This window comes from Sceloporus undulatus, chromosome 4 (assembly GCF_019175285.1).
Source record: "Sceloporus undulatus isolate JIND9_A2432 ecotype Alabama chromosome 4, SceUnd_v1.1, whole genome shotgun sequence".
NCBI lineage: Eukaryota > Metazoa > Chordata > Lepidosauria > Squamata > Phrynosomatidae > Sceloporus > Sceloporus undulatus.
Window position 1 is genome coordinate 76,123,509 of NC_056525.1, and position 18,780 is coordinate 76,142,288.

At 39.6% G+C, this 18,780-nt stretch overlaps 1 protein-coding gene across 2 annotated transcripts in view; it reads left to right on the plus strand.

Annotated features, from left to right (window-relative positions):
• The window catches only part of LURAP1 (leucine rich adaptor protein 1), a 108,117-nt gene that overhangs the window by 4,550 nt on the left and 84,787 nt on the right, over positions 1–18,780 (plus strand). The window lies entirely within an intron of this gene.

Genomic DNA, 18,780 nt, shown 5'->3' on the forward strand with positions numbered 1-18,780 from the left:
CTTTTGGTGTCTTGATGATCTCTGTGTGTTTAGCATATGTACAGGTATACCTCAGTTAACAAAATTTCTTTCTTTCTTTCTTATCTGTAACTGTATTGACTGGCTGCCTTGGCAGAAACAAGGCAGTATGTAAAGCCATATTAATAAATAAATGAGATATAGGTATACCTCAGTCAATGTTTTCCTCGGCTTTCCTACTTTAACAGGAAATTTTGGACCAGAGGTGGAAAGAATAGGGATAGGTTCGTACACCACAGAAAAGAAAAGCAGTTTGACATGTTTTAGCAAAAACATTATTTAAAACTAACAATATCCACATGTGAAATGAAACAGCCAAGTCAGGTGAGACTTGTGTAACAAAAACATTTTGAACCTTCTTGAGACCATTTGAAGGCTTCTTCCAAAATACATCCAGGGATAATTTGTTCCTTCAAAAACTTCCACTTTTCTTATCTCCATTTTGGTGGACAAATGTACATATGTGTGCTTTTGAAACATGCTGGTGGGAGTTGGTGCGACAGGTATATCTCCTCTTCCCTTTTCTTTCTATTTTGCTATTCATGTAGTCCAGTAAGGGTTTCTAGAGTCAGCTGCCATTTACCTTGCAAGGCTGAGGCAACCACACACAGCTAAAGTAGGATTGGCTAAAGTAGTATCCCATTCTTTCCTAGTTTAAGCTTTATTGTATTGTTAGTGAAGACATGCTGGTGCAGCCTGACACTGCAAGTCTGTGTTTCTCCAATCCTCCTGCACCATCCTCCCAATGCTGATGCTGCTAAAAAAAACCTTCCAGCTAGACAGAGGATGAGAAAGAAAAGGGGCTGGGCTAGCATATAAAGATTTTGTAAAAAGGAGCTTCTTTGTCAGAAGTTTTGTTAAGTGAGGTATGCCTGTATATGGACTGCCATAAAAGTACATTGAAGGAAACCGCTTTCTGTTTGTTAGCACATACAGTCTGCAAGCAATACTGTATATATTGATTGTTGCTACATCAAAACAGTGTATGCATTTGCAAAACAGATAGACACAAATAATTGTCTTTGGGGTGCTGACAATCCAAACCAGCTCCTCGTATTTCCATCCACCTTTGACTTGGGTGCCACGCACCATTGGTTCCAGCACCTCCAATATTTTCTTCATGAAGGAAGCAGGTCTTTACCACTGCTTAAAAATCTGTCTCTTTGCCTGTGGTTCATGCAAAGATCTGTTTATTAGAGCCAGTGCATTTGAAAAGCAAGTTTCAGGTTTATGTGTAACATGGAATGTTATTGTTTCATTTGGATGTCTAAATCACACTTACATTTTAAAGGCTGGCTCACTTCAGCATTAGGAGACAATTACATTTCTCTCACTTTCTCATAATAATGCAGTTGCCATTTTATACAAATTTTGACATGCTTCTATCATTTTTATGTTGCATGCAGAAGGATAGTTTAAATACATTACTGAAAAGTGTCTCTTAATATCTTCCAGCTATGAAAGCTTAATTATACTTTCCATGTACAGGGGATGGCTGTCACCTTTTTGGCCTCTCTGATGTTTGTTTAAGAGGAATTTGGATTGTCCCTGCTGGAAACCAGACACTAGACCAGATAGTACTTGGCTTGATCTAGCAAAGTGATTATTTTGATATTATACATACTGCCTGTGCCCTTCAGTGTTGTGGAAAGAACCTCGTAAACCTTAGGGAACAAACCTATTAACCACAGATTATTTGAATATTAGTTTGAAACAGAATTTTTTATATTTGGCTTAATTTTCCCACCTGTCACACAGAGAGAATGAATTATACCAGTCTGTGTTTAAACATAATATACTACACACACACTAATATTTTTTCCACTTGCAAGTAAGAACCAACCTTATAGTTTCTGTTTTCTGTGTAATCTGTTTTCTGAAGCAAAATGTTCAGATACATTTTTGCTTTGTCTTTTCTTTTCTTTTCTTTCTAAATCAAGATACATGTTACAAGCAATCTTGTAACTGCCCTTGAAATGGTAATAAACAATTATAGCTTGTCAAAAGTAGCCTCTGAAGGAAAAGCAAATGTGCCTTTGGCATATGCATGAAAGTACTGTGCAAACAGTTTAATGGCGAACTGGCTTATTTACCTGTTTGCATTTGTATCCAGACCTGTGCTTGACTTTCAGAGGGTTGGCTGTGTAGTTTTTGCTAGAACAAACAGAGTAGAGACTCTCATCTTGCCTTTAAAGACAACAGGTTTATTGAACATAACGATTTTCTACCAGATGTTACGTGATGGAAAGTTTTTAGTGTTTTTTTTAAAATAGTTTTTATTGTATAATTTAAAATATTACAAAGAAAGAATAAAAGGAAAAGAAAAATGAGGGAAGCAAGAAGTATATAGGATATATGTGGGGTAGACATTTACAGTAATATAAATTGGCCATTATAATTTGTGGGTATGAGAAATGGTTTTGAATTAATGAAATATGACTGGACATCATGAGAGAAAAGAACATGTATAAGAAGATTTGTTGTTATTTTAAAATACTGTACCCTGGCTAGTACAACATTACTGAGGGAAAGAAACGTCTTAGAATTATGTCTGAATTCTGCTTGGAAGCTTCTGAATAGTTACAATAAATGCTTACAGGCCTACATCTGGGCCATGTAAACCCTGAGATGATTTTCTGAGTAGGATCAGTGTCCAATTGTGGATCTGGTCTCCAGGTAGGCTTCCCATATCCCGCCTGGGGGTGGGACTTTCCCGATTTGGGGCGGGTCCGCACGGTCCCGCCCCAGTTTGCCCCGCCCCCAGGACTCCCCTCCCCAGCGAGTCCTCCAGGCTTGGCTGGGGCTTGGAGGACAGCTATCTCCCAAGCCCTAGCCATGCCCTGGAGGCTCCTCCGCGATCGCGGAGTCCTCCAGGCTTGGCTGGGGCTTGGAGGACAGCTGAAGCGAAGCCCCAACCCCTGCCTGGCTGCCTCCATCGTGGGGGGGGGGAATCCCGGAGGTGGGGGCAAAACGGCGATGGAGGCAGGGGTTTGGAGTTTCCCTTCAGCGAGGCCCCATTCCCTTGCCTGGCTTCCTCCGTTGGCGATGGAGGCAGCCAGGCAGAGGAAAGAGCCTTTCCTCTTTCTCCTCCTCCTCTTCTTCTGCCTCCTCTCCTCCTCTTTTTCTTCCTCCCCTTCTTTCCTTCCTTCTTCTTTCTTCTTTCTCCTCCTCTTCCTCCCTTCTCTTTCATCTTCTTCTTCATAAAAAATTGTAACATGGCTCCCCCTACCTCCTCCCTACTACAGAAGGCCTTGTCTGTTCGAAAAACATCTTATGTTTCGGGTTTGTATGAGTTTGCATTCTATGCAGAAATGGCTGATAAAAATGTGTGCTATTTCTACAAAGGTAGCCATTGCCCACCCCCACCCTCCTTTCGTGGACTTCCGTAATTCATGCAATTCTTTCTTCTATGTAATCTGGAGATCAGAGGCCAAACTCACTGAAACATTTTATCAGTCACATCAGCTTCCACTGTCTCTGAGATCTCAATGTCCTCTGGATTAATGTAGTGTTTGGCCATCCTTCTGGTTGTACATTGAAAAAAACAACCGGTAATCTGAGACCTGCAGTTCTTAAGAAAGTGTGACACATGAGGAAGTACACATTTCCATCTCTCCCTCCTCTGACATCCCTTTGGCAGGGGGAGGATGATGGAGAGACATGCTAGCCAGTTCCATCATCTCTGTTGCAGCCTCTTCTGCCCTTCATGGAGGCTGTCTTGCCACGCATATTACAACTCTGCACAATGAGGGATCTGAACTACCTGGAGAATCTATATAGGTATAATCCTCCTGCAGAAAGAGATACTCCAACATATAAAAGGCAGAACTGACAAGGAGATTGTGACAGGAGGCATGGAGTTAACCAGCTGACTAATTAAGGAATGCCCTCTTTCCCTTCAGACAATTCTAATTGCATGTAGAGATAGAATTCACATACATAGCCATGTTAGTCTGGAATATCAGTATGCAAAGGGACTATTTTATTTTGTTCAGTGTGTGTACTTCTAGCCAGGAGCTGGATTTGATTAATGCAACTTTCTCCATCAGTACACACATGTACATGCACATGCTCCCTGAAGCATGAGCAACAGTCCTCCTTGCCTCATAATAATATGTTCTCTTCTCCACACCAACCCACTTATCTCACATCTAAGACAGGGTATACAAGAATACAACTTTTTTGTTTTTGCTTTGTTTATAATGTATGTATATTTCCTCCCCCTTCCATTTTAAAAGAAGGCCAGTTATGACCCAGATGAAATGTGCTTGGCTATTTTTAAAAAAAATTCTCTATAAATCCTGATACAGAGAGAGAGAGAGAGAGAGAGAGAGAGAGTTTATGACTTTTTGACTGTGTTTGCACTGACAAGCAATACGACAACGTTGATTAAAAGGTGGGAGCAATGATGTGATACTTATTATCAGTGGGGTTTCCATGGAAAGCAAAGTTCACCCAGAACCAGTGGCGTATTTACAGAATCATGTGGCTGCAATTACCACTGTTGTCACATGCTCTTGCGTTGCTTTTATGGCTTGCGCAAGAGGTAGGTGTCAACAACAGTTCATAATGTTTCATGTTTAATGAGGACACAGAACTTCTGAAAACTAAACAGAAGAAAAGGGAGGAGCAGCTAGTTAACAAAAGAATATGGTCTTCCTTTCCGCTAATATCTTAAAGGAAGTTCCTTAAAAATATTGTTTTATGTTGTGGAGACATAAAATAATATAAAATTTGTCATACTTCCTTGAAGGATATTGTTAGCTTTATAGCAAGCTGTAATAATAATGCCAAACTGCTGTGATCTCTTATCATGAAATATACTTTTTAAAATTAGAAGTATATTAAAGGTGATCCTCTTTATTACTTGTGAAAAGGAGAAATTTAAGATTGTTTCAAAGCATACATTTGATAAGGAACCAGTCTTGCAACTTTTGGAGGGACAACAGCACAGTTCTATCTACTCTAAAATAAGGCCCACTGGCTTACTTCTAGTAGGGGCATAGATTTGCAGTTCAAAGCAGAATCTTACCAAAGACAAAAGAGATACTGCCAAGTGAGAATAAATTCAACAGAACTCAGTAGGGGCTCACATCTAAGTAGGAAAGGAGTAAATTTTGCTTCATAGCTGCAAATGAACATGTGTTCAGAAAAGGTCTGCCATTCAGCTCTGTAAATAAAGGAATGATGGCATGGACAAATCTAGAGGCTGAAAACTTTACTTTTTTGGATTACAATTTTCAGAATCCCCCAGCCAGCGTAGTTTTTCCAAGCTCTGGTCAAGTGTTAGTATGCGCCTGGTAACATATCCGAAGGAAGCTGACAGCCTGTTCACATAATCAAGACGGCATTCCCTGCCCACCAAAGCCATTACAGCACAGAGATATCTGTGTGCTCTCTGGTTTAATTATTGTCAGTTGCGTGAAGAAAATAGTTAATCCCTACTTGTGCAAACTGCTGCATATACTCAGGTATAAGTCTAGAAAAAAACTGACCGAAAACATCCAGGCTGACTTATTCACAGGTCAGTGTAAGTAATGTATCTTAACTCTTATTTAAAAGAAGGAACCATGCACTGGTGAAAGGCAAGAGTAAAATCTGTTCTAGAAACACTGACCCTCTCTACGCTCTCATTCATTGAGCCTTAAAAGTGAGCACAAAGAGTTATGTCTGCTGGAGTTTTGTAAGTTCTTTGATATTGTTTTGCTTTGCTTCATCCTTTAGATCCTTTGCTATATGCCCCTATGTGTTACCCTTGACTTATCCATGGGTCATATCAAAATTAATAATTTTGGCCCCCAAACCTGCCCTCGACTTATACATGAGGCTCTTCCAGTTTCAGGGAAGCAGGTTTTGCATGGTGGGATACACACACACCAAAAAACCCCTGTCAATTACTTCCTGCTCCAGTGCTCTAAATAAGGAAGAAGATGACAAATTAATACTTTGCCAGATTAAAATGGGAGAATGGTCTTCCATATGAATTGGGAAGAAAACATGCCTGATCCTCCAAGAATCTGGAGGTGATAATTAGTTCTTCACCTTTTACACAACACATTTAACACATATCCATTCCACATTTCTTCTAAAGAACTCAAGAATTGTGTATGAAATTATGTTATTCCCCATTTTATCTTGGCAACAATCCCATGAGATAAATTAGTCTATTCCATAGCCAGTGGTCTACTGTATGGTGTGATGGACAGCACAGTGTTGTAACCAAATTCTAGAATAGCTATTTCTGTAGTCACTCCTTTGGAAGACTGTTTTCTATGAAGGGTCTGAAGACATAATCAGAAATTGGAATTTACAGCAGATATTCCCCACCCTACCCCACCCCTGCTGAGAAGACCACCAAAGAATAACAAATTAATCCATTCTGTGTTCTTCCTGATGGTGAAAATGTGAAGTGTAGGTTCCTAGAATACTCAGCTCCATGTGACTCCACCAAAATTAAAGATGAAAGTTTTATACCTTGGCTTAGTCATAAATCAAAATGGAGACTGTAGTGAAGACATCAGAAGAAGACTAGGACATTGGAGGGCAACTTTGAAGGAACTAGACAAGATCCTGAAGTGTCAAGATATGTAATTGAATATTAAAATTAGGATTTTCCATGCCTTTGTCTTTCCCATTCCTATGTATGGTTGTGAAAGCTGGGCAGAAAAGGAAACAACCCATTTGAAATATGGTGCTGCAAGAGTGTACTAAAGTTACCATGAACTGCTAAAGAGAAAAAGAAATGGGTCTCAGAACAAATTGAATCTGAACTTCCACTAGAAGCCCAAATGAAAAAAAACAACCTGCTATTGTTCTGTATGTTCGACACATCATAAGAAGACATGACTCACTGGAAAAGATGATAATGCTGGGAAAGGCAGAAAACAGTAGGTAAAAAAGACAACCTTATAGACAGATTAATTCAATTAAGAAGCCCTGCATTTGCAGACCTGAGCAGGGTTGTTGAAGACTGGGGCTCATGGAGGTCTTTTGTTCACAGGGTTGCCATAAATGGAAACTATCTTGCAGGCAAATAAGAATAACAACAAGTAAGGAGCAAAGTCATTCAGCTGGATCTTGTAGAGCTGATTGAGTCCCAATGTTGGAACTTGGCCAGCTCTTGAAGCCCTGACAGGGCGCACACAGCTCTGTTTCCCTTCTCACCTTCTCCTGCCCACATAAAGTTCACAAGGGAGCAAAGCTAAATCTCTGACTGGAAATACCCAGGAGCTTGTGATATGATAAGGGAAACACACCACTAATATCATCTGGTTTGCATGGACTGAGAGGGGTGAAGATCTGGCCCACCATTCCCTGCTGTCAAGCAAGAAAACATAGATATAGCTATGAGCTTTGAACTATTGCCTAGTTTTACCCTAAAGTTCTTTTGAAATCAATGGGACATGGAGGTTGTGATCAACAAATCCAAGTGATTTGACACGCTTGACTAACTTTCACTGGATCAGAGAGAGAGAAAAAAACACTTCTCTAAAACTAACCACAGGGTTTGGAGCAATAGCCAAAGCAGGGTTAGAAATGGTCAAACTAAAGTGTGGAGCTGCACTTGGAGTTATTCATTAACTGTGCTGAAATGGAATGTCAACTGTGTCCTCAAGCACAATCTGTAATTTGTCCTTTTGCTACCTGCCTTTGGCCGCTTGCCCCTAGCCATGCAAATGAACAGGGGTGGATATCACAATGCCATTTGGCTTTTTTTATTGGTCTGTGAATCTAGTAGCACAGGAGTCCATCTTGGACAAGCGGGCTTGCTTTTTAAATGTGAACATTTCCTTCATTTGCATGGAAGGAAAAAAGGAAAAGGACCTACCATGAAATATAAACTACCCTCCCCTTGGTTACAGCACCCTTTAAATACAGCCTGTGGATGGCTTGAGGATTTTGGGCAGTCCGTGAGGATGTGGAATGACTTCAAGGCTCCTCTACTGCTCAGTCTTCTCCCAAGGAGAGGATTGGGTGGAGGAAGAGGAGGACAGAATCAATATCAATGATATAATTATTACCAATTAATAATTATTAATTAATAAAGAATTAATTAAAACTTATCTGCAGCCCAAAGGAGTTTAGCCTATTTTAATTTTGTACTCTACCTAATGACAAGTTGTGCAGGTTTCCTTTAAAGAAATTGCCTTCACTGCTCAGCCACTGCTTTATAAAGGACACTTTCCTTTCCAGCTGAATGAGATACAGTTGGTGAAGGTGATGGGTGTCTAATATAAACATGTGGATAGGGTTGTCAGTTCAGGATCATCCCAGGCCATGAGATTTCCAGGCCAGTACCTGAGACAGAGGGAAAGTCCCTGGTAATGTTATTGTGTGGCATTCATTTAAATACCAAGCACACATTTTTTTCTTGTTTGGAAATTAAGACAAAAATCTTAGCTAAGGGGCTGTTCCCAGATCAAGGTGAAATGAGGGGATTATTCCTTTTCACTTACTTAGGGTGATGGAATAGGGAACATTTAAATCTAGCCTATTGGCTTCAAGCCAGAAAGTGGATGCAGAGCAGAGAGTGAGTCCTGGCACAACAGTGAGGAAGCAGGGGAAGGAGGAGGAAGCTAACTCAGTAAATACATAGACCTAGTGGAGAGTCTGTGCAAGCTGTAGCAACAAATCAATGAAGCCTTGGAAATTGTAGAAAGCTGCTGCTTGGCAAACTGAACTGGAAATTTGCTCACAGTCTATTCTTGTTCACTGCTGAGTGCATCAAAACTGGAGAATTTGCACTGCTGTCTCCTGCCTGGAGATGACCCACAGAATCCAGAGACTCAGGATCATGCCCTGATATCTGGCAACCCTAAATATGGAGCATTATTGGGGGGGGGGAAGAGGGAGAAGGGGCAAGCAGAAAAGAGAAATGGAGGGGGCAGAATTAAGGGAACTCAGTGTCATGCAACTGACTGGTTGTCATAAGTGATGTTAACTGCTGCTTAGCAAAGGAGGATTTTGAAAATGTATTTACTGCAGGGGTGGGAATCATGTGGTCCTACCTTTGGACTATAGCTCCTATTAGCCCTTGCCAGAAGCGCCAATACTAAATACTAGATGTAATCCAGCCACGTCTAGAAGGCAAAAGTCCCATGATTTACAGTTTTTTTTTTTTAAAAAAAAATGAACCCTAAAAACAGGAGTGACACATATGTAGGCATTGATCTAAAAGCAGCCATTTCCTAATACCAGTAGTTAGGGATGATGTTGTTTTTACTGTTGCTACATATTTTCAGAGAGGTAGATCTTATACATGAGAGGATGGGAGTCATGCAGTTCTTCAAATATTGTTGGATTGCAATTCCCAGCATCCCTAACTATTGTTATGCTGGATAGGGTTGATGAGAATTGCAGATCAACAACAGCAACAACAGTCAAATGGTTCTTCTGCCTGCATTACAAAGAAAGAAAATGGTGTTAAAATTATAACAAAAAAGGTGATGCTGCCAGATAGGGCCCTCTGGATGTATATAATAAAAGTGAGCTATCAGAGGGAGCTGAGCCAGGTAGCTCTGTTCTTTAGCCCTCCCATCCGGTTCAAGATATTTAAGGTGTTTGCACTGAAATGGGAAACACTGAATCCTGCTGGAGAACAAAGTGACTCATGTGAGTCAGTAGCCTTCAAGATTCCAGGAAAGCAAAACGCAGTGACACCTTTGGAATTCTGTTTTCTATGGGTGTGTCTGACAATATTATATAACATCTTTTAAAAGCCAGGTAATCCCAATATGTATACATTACTCACAGCTCTCAGAATCTTCCCACAAACATGTTGCTCGGGGGATTCTGAGAGTACTTGTAATAAAAAAGGCAACATTTCCAAACTTTCTTATCCCCATAACTCCACCATGCTTAGTCTGAAACATTCAGTCCCCCAAGCAAGTTCCATTTGCTTTTTATTAAAATGGTGGTTGGCCTAAACAAAGATCTTCTGCTGTCCTTTCTTCAAATTTTACTTTTGCTTTATTTTTGTCTTTTGTTCATTTCCCTTGCAAGTTGAGATAAACATACAACAGCAGACCTTATTCTCTCAACAATTCATAGAAACAAAGCTTTTTGAGTCTGTTAGAGCTTAAAGATCAGCTGGACCTTCTCTCTCCAAAAATAGTTCATTAAAAATGTTTACAATAAAAATGTAAAAATGACAAATCACCACATTAAACATATAAAGTCATTAAAATGCCATACAAAAATTAAAAACAAAACACACAAATAAATAAAAGCCTTTCCTGCTTAACCATTTAAAGCCTGAATTTAAAGATATAGTCATATTAGTCTGTAGAATGAGTATGTAGAGAGATCTTCTGGCACCTTTGAGACTAACTGAAAGAAAGAAGTTGGCAGCATAAGCTTTCATGGGCTTAAGTCTACATCCTCAGGCTGCCTTGAGCAACAGAAACTACAGTGAGGACTGTCATTAGCCTTGAGGCCCTGTGGCTAAAGATAACCATACTGCTCTTCTTTGAATCATAGAATTGCATAATTGGAGGCATATCTTCCAACTATCCTATTTTTAAATTGTGAATTTTAAATGTTGAATTTTAGCTGTGGGTTGTTTTAATGTGTGTACATTTTATTTGTCCTTTAAAATTGATGATGTATGTTTTAAATGAAGTGTTAACTGATGTTGTTTGTTAATTGTTGTCATCCCCCATCTCTATCCATGGGGAGAGGCGGGTAATAAATAAATATTATGATTATGATTACAAGGGAGTATTTAGATCCTCTTGACACAAGCAGTGGAAAAGCCTATAGAGGAAATGGTAGGCCTGCCAAACACAACACTCTGTACCAGGGGAAAACTCAGCTAACTATAGAAATGGCATGAGATAATGGTGGAGTGACAAAACTAGAAATAATTTGCTTAACAATGGAGATTCTGCTTATTCAGTACAAGCCCTGGGGGACACTGGAAGAGCCAATATCTGGGGCATCTGAGTCATTTTGTAAGAGGAAGTGGGTGTGACCAAAAGTTTCAGCTGTTACTAAAATTAGCAAACTGGTATGACGCCATGACACTTCATCCCCAACCTCCATACAGGTAACCAAAGTAAAGAAAAAAGGTTTGTTTTTTAATTGGAAGGGACTATGGTTTTGGTCGGAGGCATGGAAATTGTACATGGGCACCATCAGATTCCACCAAAGCCCCTAGTCTCACTCAGTTATTTGTTCAGAGGTTTGCTTTTGTTTTCCTCTGAGGCTGAGAGAGTGTGACTTGCCCAAGGCCATTCAGTAGGTTTTCATGGCCAAGCAGGACAATGCACAAACCACTACACCACTCTGGCACTGTGGGAAGGTGTGCAGCAGCTAAAAAGTGAGTTTTTTAGTGAAAGGAGAGATGAAGTGTAGTTCTGCCTGTTGAACTATTGTGCCACATTGTTGTCATATGGGATCTTGGCCAAAGAGTTTAGTAGTGATCCAGAGGTGTAGTGATAGTGGTGGGGTGATCCAGAGAGGGTGGTAGATTCCTCTGAATTTGCAGTGCATTGTAGGGTATGTGGTTCTTGTTTGGGATTGGACTAATCTTCATAATTGGGGAAATATATTTAGCTTGACTCTAGAAATGATACAAGGAGACAGATGACTGGCTTAACTTTCAATGGAAGTATGGTCTGTTAGAGTGAAAACTGTAGATTAAAGTGATGGTTGTGGATTGAGTAGTGGACTATGACTCTGGAGACCAAGATTTGAATCTTCATTCAGCCATGGAAAGCCACTGGGTGACCAAGTTACACTCACTGCTATCCTTGTGCAAGTCACACTCTCAGCCTCAGAGGAAAGCAAAGTCAAACTCCTGAAATGCTAGGAAAATCCCATTGTAAGGTGGCATTAGGATATCCATGTCAGAAGTTACTTGAAGGCATCACCACCAACAACAACAACTTTATCTTCAACCACACATTCCTTTTGTACTCTGGTTTTCAGACAATTGTCTGTAGGCTCAACAATTTGCCTTTTTGGAAAAATTGTGTTTTTGTGACTGGCCATGCCTATCACTTCCTTAAAATCCCAGACATCTCCATTAGTGCAAAAAGGTTGTGGACCTTTGTCCCAGACCATAGAGATTGGCGGAAAAAAACTTAACCAGAAAACTTTCTGTTTTCTGTTGCTAAGACTGAAAGGTGTGGTTAACCTCCCAGTCAGCTTCTGAATATATTTATGTTGTATGCCTTCAAGTCATTTTTTTATTTATGGTAATCCTAAGAAGATCCTCTCATGGTGTTTTCTTGGCAAGATTTGTTTCGGGGAGGTGGTTGCCATTGCTTTCCTCTGAAGTTGAGCAACTATGACTTTCCCTGAGTCACCTGGTGGGTTTCTGTGTGGATTTGAACTCTGATCATCCAGTGTCATTCAAATGTCCTAGTCCTACACTCAGACCACTACACCAGGGCTGACTCTCTGTGGATATATTTACAGTACATATCTCTACCTCTAGCTTTTCTCATGAGCTTGAGGACAAGGAGCTCTCAGGTCTGATATGGCAGAGAGTTTAACACACCAGAACAAGAGGTATTAACTGAATCTTCCAGACAATGATGTTTATCACACTATGCTCTTAAAGAGGTACTATTCCAGTGTGACTCCTCTAGCAGCCTCCTGTTGCATGCTGGGATTGGCAGTTTTAAGGAGCTGAACTTCTCTGCCTGAGAATTCTAAATACCCCTCCTTAAAACTGCCAATCCCAGCATGCAACAGGAGGCAGCTAGAGGAGTCACACTGGAATAGTACCTCTTTAAGAGCTCGTCTGATAAATGAAGCATATGCAACCTTTTATTTTACCAAAGTTCGTAAGAGATGCTGCCCATAAGTCATCAGAGACAGAGTTGTGCTCTTCCATCAGTTATCTTTCCAACCACAATAGGAACAATTCAAAGAAGCCATACCAAAACCAAAATACAAAAGAAACAGACTAAGTTAGTGATAATTTGCCACACAAAACATCTGTTTATGCATGTGATAAAAAGAGATAAGGCAAGCTCTACCATTAAGCAGAATGAGACAGCCACCTCAGGCACTAGCAGATGCTGGTTGTCATAAAAGGGCAGTACAATGTTAATTAATGCCTTTTCCCAATAGAAATGATCCCTTGAAACCCCAGGGGCTTCTGGGACCAACATCTGAGAACCACAGGTGTAGTACATTTTCATTTCTTAACATGGCATCACCTGGCTTGTGCTATAGTCACCTCTTGTTTGAATTTTAACAATGAATTGCCTGATCATATCTTGCCAACTGACAAATCCATTTGATCAAGTATAGCTTTTGGGTTCCTATTCATATATGAAACTGTACTTTTCTCCATAGGCTCAAAATATGAAAATGTTCCAAAAAAGTATAAATTTCAAATATCAAACCTTGATTTTCAATTTTTTATAAGGGACACTATTTTGCTATGTCATTATATTTAATGGGACTTGAGCATACACAGATTTTGTTATACACGGGGGATCTTAGAATATATAACAAGGGTCCACTGTAATTATTATTATTATTAAACTTTATTTCTAGAGCGCTGTCATTATACACAGCGCTGTATAAAGTCGGTAAAATTAAGGAGTATATAAAAGCCTGCCCAAGGCGTACACTCTAAGATAATAACAATTAAATAGAGAAATATATAAAATTACCATGTAGAAAAGAAAAGACAAATTAAAAACATCACATATAAAAGCAGATCACATAACATCAAACCATTGTAATGAACCATTGCTCTGACTCAGCAAGGTCATAATGTTCTTAACCTGTAGAAAAAACAGATATGACCCCCCCCCCCAAGCTGTAATGCCTTTGCAACCTCATGGCTTTCATAGGGCTCTTGCTAGCCATTCTAGCTTGACATCTGTCCAACTGAATTAAATGGAGCGCTTCCAAGCTTTCAAGCAAAACTTTATGAACAGAAGCCTTGGGTGAGTTAAGTGAAAGGAGAAGAGTGTGGAGGAATAAAGTAGTAACCAACTCAGCCTGTTCACTTTCATTCTCCTCCCAAGTCCCTGCCTCCCAAGAGGAAGGAAGCAAAAGCATGCAGTATGTGAGTCAAGGGATAACAGGGGATTGGAGCAGAGAGGAAAGACACTGCTCCAACCATTTAGTTCACTTCTTCAGCTATTTCAGACTTTGAGTAATTGCATTTGGGATGGGTGACTGCCAATGAATACAAGGTACTGTAGGCTATGTTTCAGAGAAATGAACTGCCAAAAGCACCTGTGAGTATTCCTTGCCTAAGAAAAGGAAACCCTATAAAATTCATGGGGTCACCATAAGTTGACAGGCATCCTGAAGTCCCATGCCGACACACCGCTCTGGAGGACTACACGTACATCAAGCTAGAATTCCTGTTCAGCCTTGGTGAAAAATGGACAGCTGGCAACCCTAACAGCTAATAAGTGCCAACAGAAGCATCTCCACCACATTTTCTATAGCAAATGAAATATATGTGGTGCAGATAGAGCATATAACAAGAAGATATTCAAATTGGATAGGTTGTTTTTGTTAGAGTAGACATGACTAATTTTTGTTACAATCCAGCAAAGGTCTTATTTTTTACACGGTTCATTATAACATAGTTACTTTCTTATGCAAACACACCAGTGATATTTGCATATATTTGATAGTTATAAGGATTACAGTGAAAGTGGGCTTCCTCTGTCTTTGTCAAGAGAAGATCAACCAGTATGTGCCCCTCTCCCACAATATGACAGTTTTCAAAGTTCACTAGCTTTTTCGTCAGGCAAAGATGCACATTGGGTACAGAGTTTATACACAGGCCGGAAAAGTGATGTTGCTGAGGTTACAGTTTGCAGTTCTGAATATTGTTTGTTTTGATGTTAAAGAAGGGGAGGGGGAGATGAAATGTTCAGATTTGCACACAAGCACATACACATGCACACACGCATGCACGCACACGCACAGACCAAGTGAGGAAGAGAAAAGAGAACAAGGACAATAAAAGAGGGCCATAAAACATTTTAATGGAGTTTTAAGGCATTCTTTGGCACATCACTTACTTTGCTCTCAATTATCCCACCTGCAAAATGGGAACAATATTACTTGCAGTTCCATTATTCCTAGTTTCCTAAATCACAATTTGTTTTATTTGGGATTATTACAAGTTCACTATTTATCAGATTGCAAGTTTTTATAAATTACATGTGAATTCATAGAATTTATGTGTGAACGATGTGCTTGTTATTTGACAACAAATCAATTGCAGTTACACATACCCTTTCTGAACATGGTTTAATTGAATTTCATTTAATTAAACTCAGATAAAGTTCTGAGGAGCTCTCAGGGGAGCTAAATGTGAAGTAATCAAAGTAACTGATCCTTTAAATTTGGCCCACAAATTGCAAAAACCCCATGAAAATTCCCCCATCAACTTTCTTCAGCTCCCTGCTGGATTTTATTCAGTAATAAGAAAACTGAACCCTTACATTTGCATAAAGAAGACACAACAGAGCCATTGACTGTACTGGGTTTATAAGTAACCCATAAAAAGTTACTAATTAAAAAAGGCTATGGCTGTGAATTGCAGGACAACAAACAAATAAGAATAACAATTTTTAAAAGCTCAAGAGAACAGGATTAATTGAGTCTGATGATATGCTCTTCTTGGAAATATATGATTCCGTGCCATTTAGAAAATAAATGTTAAAGAGGCTGAGAAGAAATAGTGTGGTAACAGACAGGATTCTGTAGTTGTGTTACATCAGAACAATACACCATTTATATAGCTACCTCAGTTTGTAAAAACAACAGCTAAATTTGGTGGAGAACAGATTATGCAGATTTGCATACTGTTGCTCATTTTGCCTTTTTTATTCTCTTGGTTAGAACTAGTCACAAGGGAGAAGTTGTTGCCCAGAGTACTTCCTTCTCCTTTGCTTTTTACTGTCTCTGCTCTAATATAATAATGAAAAAGTACTGTACATGTTTAATTAAGACAACTATTTTAATATAAGTAGCTTTATAGTAAGCAAACGAGATTGGACAGAGCTCTGGTTTGAGATATACAATAGTAGACTGGGTTGAGATATAATAGTAGACTGACAAGGCACTCCTCTGATCCTTCTCCATCAATATCCAGCTTCATTCTTTTTTAATGTTTTTTAAAAAACTATTTTAATTTTAAAAAGATCTGATTCAGTTTTTTAGAAATTACATATTGCTCCAAACCAGCCTTTCACAATGCGGTTTCTTCTAGAAGTGTTTGGACTATAACTCCCATTATTCCCAGCCTGCATAGCCATTAGTCCAGAATAGCTGGAAGGAACCAGGTTAGGGAAGCCTGCTCTATACTCCCACGTTCATCTTGCATGTCAAATTAATTCATGAAGTGGTTGCATTCATCTACAAAATTGGCAGTAGTGCAAGTATTGATCTGTTCTCCCTACGTATTATAATTGCTAAATTAATCTACTTCCCCACCCACTTTTATGGTATTTCCCTCCCATTTTTATGATACTTGCTTATCAGATTTGCTTTTTTCTTCAGAGAGAGAAAGCTCAAGGCCAAATCCTGAGAACAGGGTGTGTGTTTCCTTGTGGTGAGACACAGGGCAGAAAAAGGTTGCAAGGTGGGTCAGAACTGTTTGTTGGGCAGTTGTTTGAAGAAAGTAGCATGAGGGCAAGTAGCATGAGGGCAATCTAGTAAAATGGGTCCAGAAATGGATATTGTGATAAGCCATAGCTGGAAAGGGTATGGCAGGAAAATACACTAGCAATTACAACAGTTTCCACAATCTCCACTAAAGCTGGCCTTACCTACAGTACACAGGTCATGGCCTGCACCTTTTAAAAAGATGCTCATGAGGTCATATAAAAGTTCCCTAAGGGCCATGTTGCACTCTACACATCAATACTTTAACCTAGAGTTGGGAATAATGAGGCCCTCCAGATGTCATTGACCTACAATTCCCACTATCAGTATGCTGCCTGGGGTTGTTGGGACTTGCAGTCCAAAACATTAGGAAGGGTACAGGATTCCTATCCCTGCCCCTCTTTGGTTTGCTATTAGTTAACTTTCACTGGCCCATCTCTGATGATTTTCGCAGTTCCCCAAAATACTAAGACTTTTGTATACAGGTTGAGTCTCTCTTATTTGGAATTTCAAAATCTGAAATATTACAAAAAACAGAACTTTTTTCATGGGTGGCTGAGATAGTGGGAGCTTTGCTTCCTGATGGTTCAATATACACAAACTGTTTCATACACAAAATTATGTAGAATTACCTTCAGGCTATGTGGGTAAGGTATACATGAAACATACATGAATTCTGTGTTTAGATTTGGGTCCCATCTTTAAGATATTTCATTATGTACATATAGGCAAATAGAGTCAGTCCGCCATATACATCCAAGGCTTGAAACATTTTTTAAAATATTCCAAAATGAAAACCTTGATTTTGCCATTTTATATAAGGGATACCATTTTCTTTGATTCTATGATTTTACTAAACCACTGGATATAATGGGACTTGACCATCCACAGATTTTGGTATCCATGAAGGGGGGGGGGCAGGAATCAAACCCCAGCAGATACCAAGAGCTCACTGTACAGGTATTTCAAATCCCTCCCCCCCCCATTTTTTTAAAAAAAATCCCAAATCCCAAATGCTTCTGGTCTGAAGCATTTTAGATAAGAAATACTCAAATTGTATCTTCAAGGTTCATGGGGTGTATAGATGTGGAAATCAATAGGTGTTCAAGCTCTTCAGGCATCTGTTTCAGTGATAGGTTAAGTAGGATGTATTGAAGGGAAATACTATTTCAACAAAAACTGAAGGCTGGAATAATGAGTTATTAAAACTAGTAATTGCTTAACCAGGGTTGGGGCAAATCTGTAAAGTCCCAGGACCCCATCTATCTTTCCCTACTTTTTTTAAAGATCACCCTTCAATTATATTTATACACAATATTCATATTGAATTAAGTTCCTCTCTCTCCCATTTCACTGGATAACATCCTTCTCAGGTTCATTAAAATTTATTATGTAAGTGGGATGACTCACTAGAAAAGGCAATGAAGCTTGACAAAGAAGGCGGCAGTAGGAAAGTTACAGTAAGATCGATGGAGTCAATCTAGGAAGTCAGGGTCCTGAATCTGAAAACTGAATGAGCAGAGCAGTTGATGATAGGGTGACTTGGGAGTCTCTCATTCATAGGGATGCCATACATTAAAAATTTGACTTGACAGCAGTCAACAGCAAGTGGGATTTGTGTTTGTAGTGTTATACAGTGGTTCTCAAACTTTTTGGTCCTCCTGTTTTTTTGAACTTCAGCTCCTGGCTGGGGCTTCTGGGACCAACATCTGAGAACCACAGGTGTAGTGCATTTTCATTTCTTAACATGGCATCACCTGGCTTGTGCTATAGTCACCTCTTGTTTGAATTTTAACAATGAATTGCCTGATCATATCTTGCCAACTGACAAATCCATTTGATCAAGTATAGCTTTTGGGTCCCTATTCATATATGAAGGACAGTCACCTTAGAGCCTCTTTTTGCACTGTAGAAAATGGCACCCAGACTGCAGTTTCTCTGCCCTTGATCTGGTTTACGTGATTTGTTGTTGTGTTCCTCAGAGTCATTTCTAATATATGACAAACCTAAAACAAGCCTATTGTGGGTTTTTCTTGGCAAGATTTGTTCAGAGTAAGTTTGTCTTTGCCTCCCTCTGAGGCTGAGTGTGTGTGACTTCGCCAAGGGGTTTCCATGGTTGAGCAGGGATTCAAACCCTTGTCTCCAGAGTCATAGTCCAAT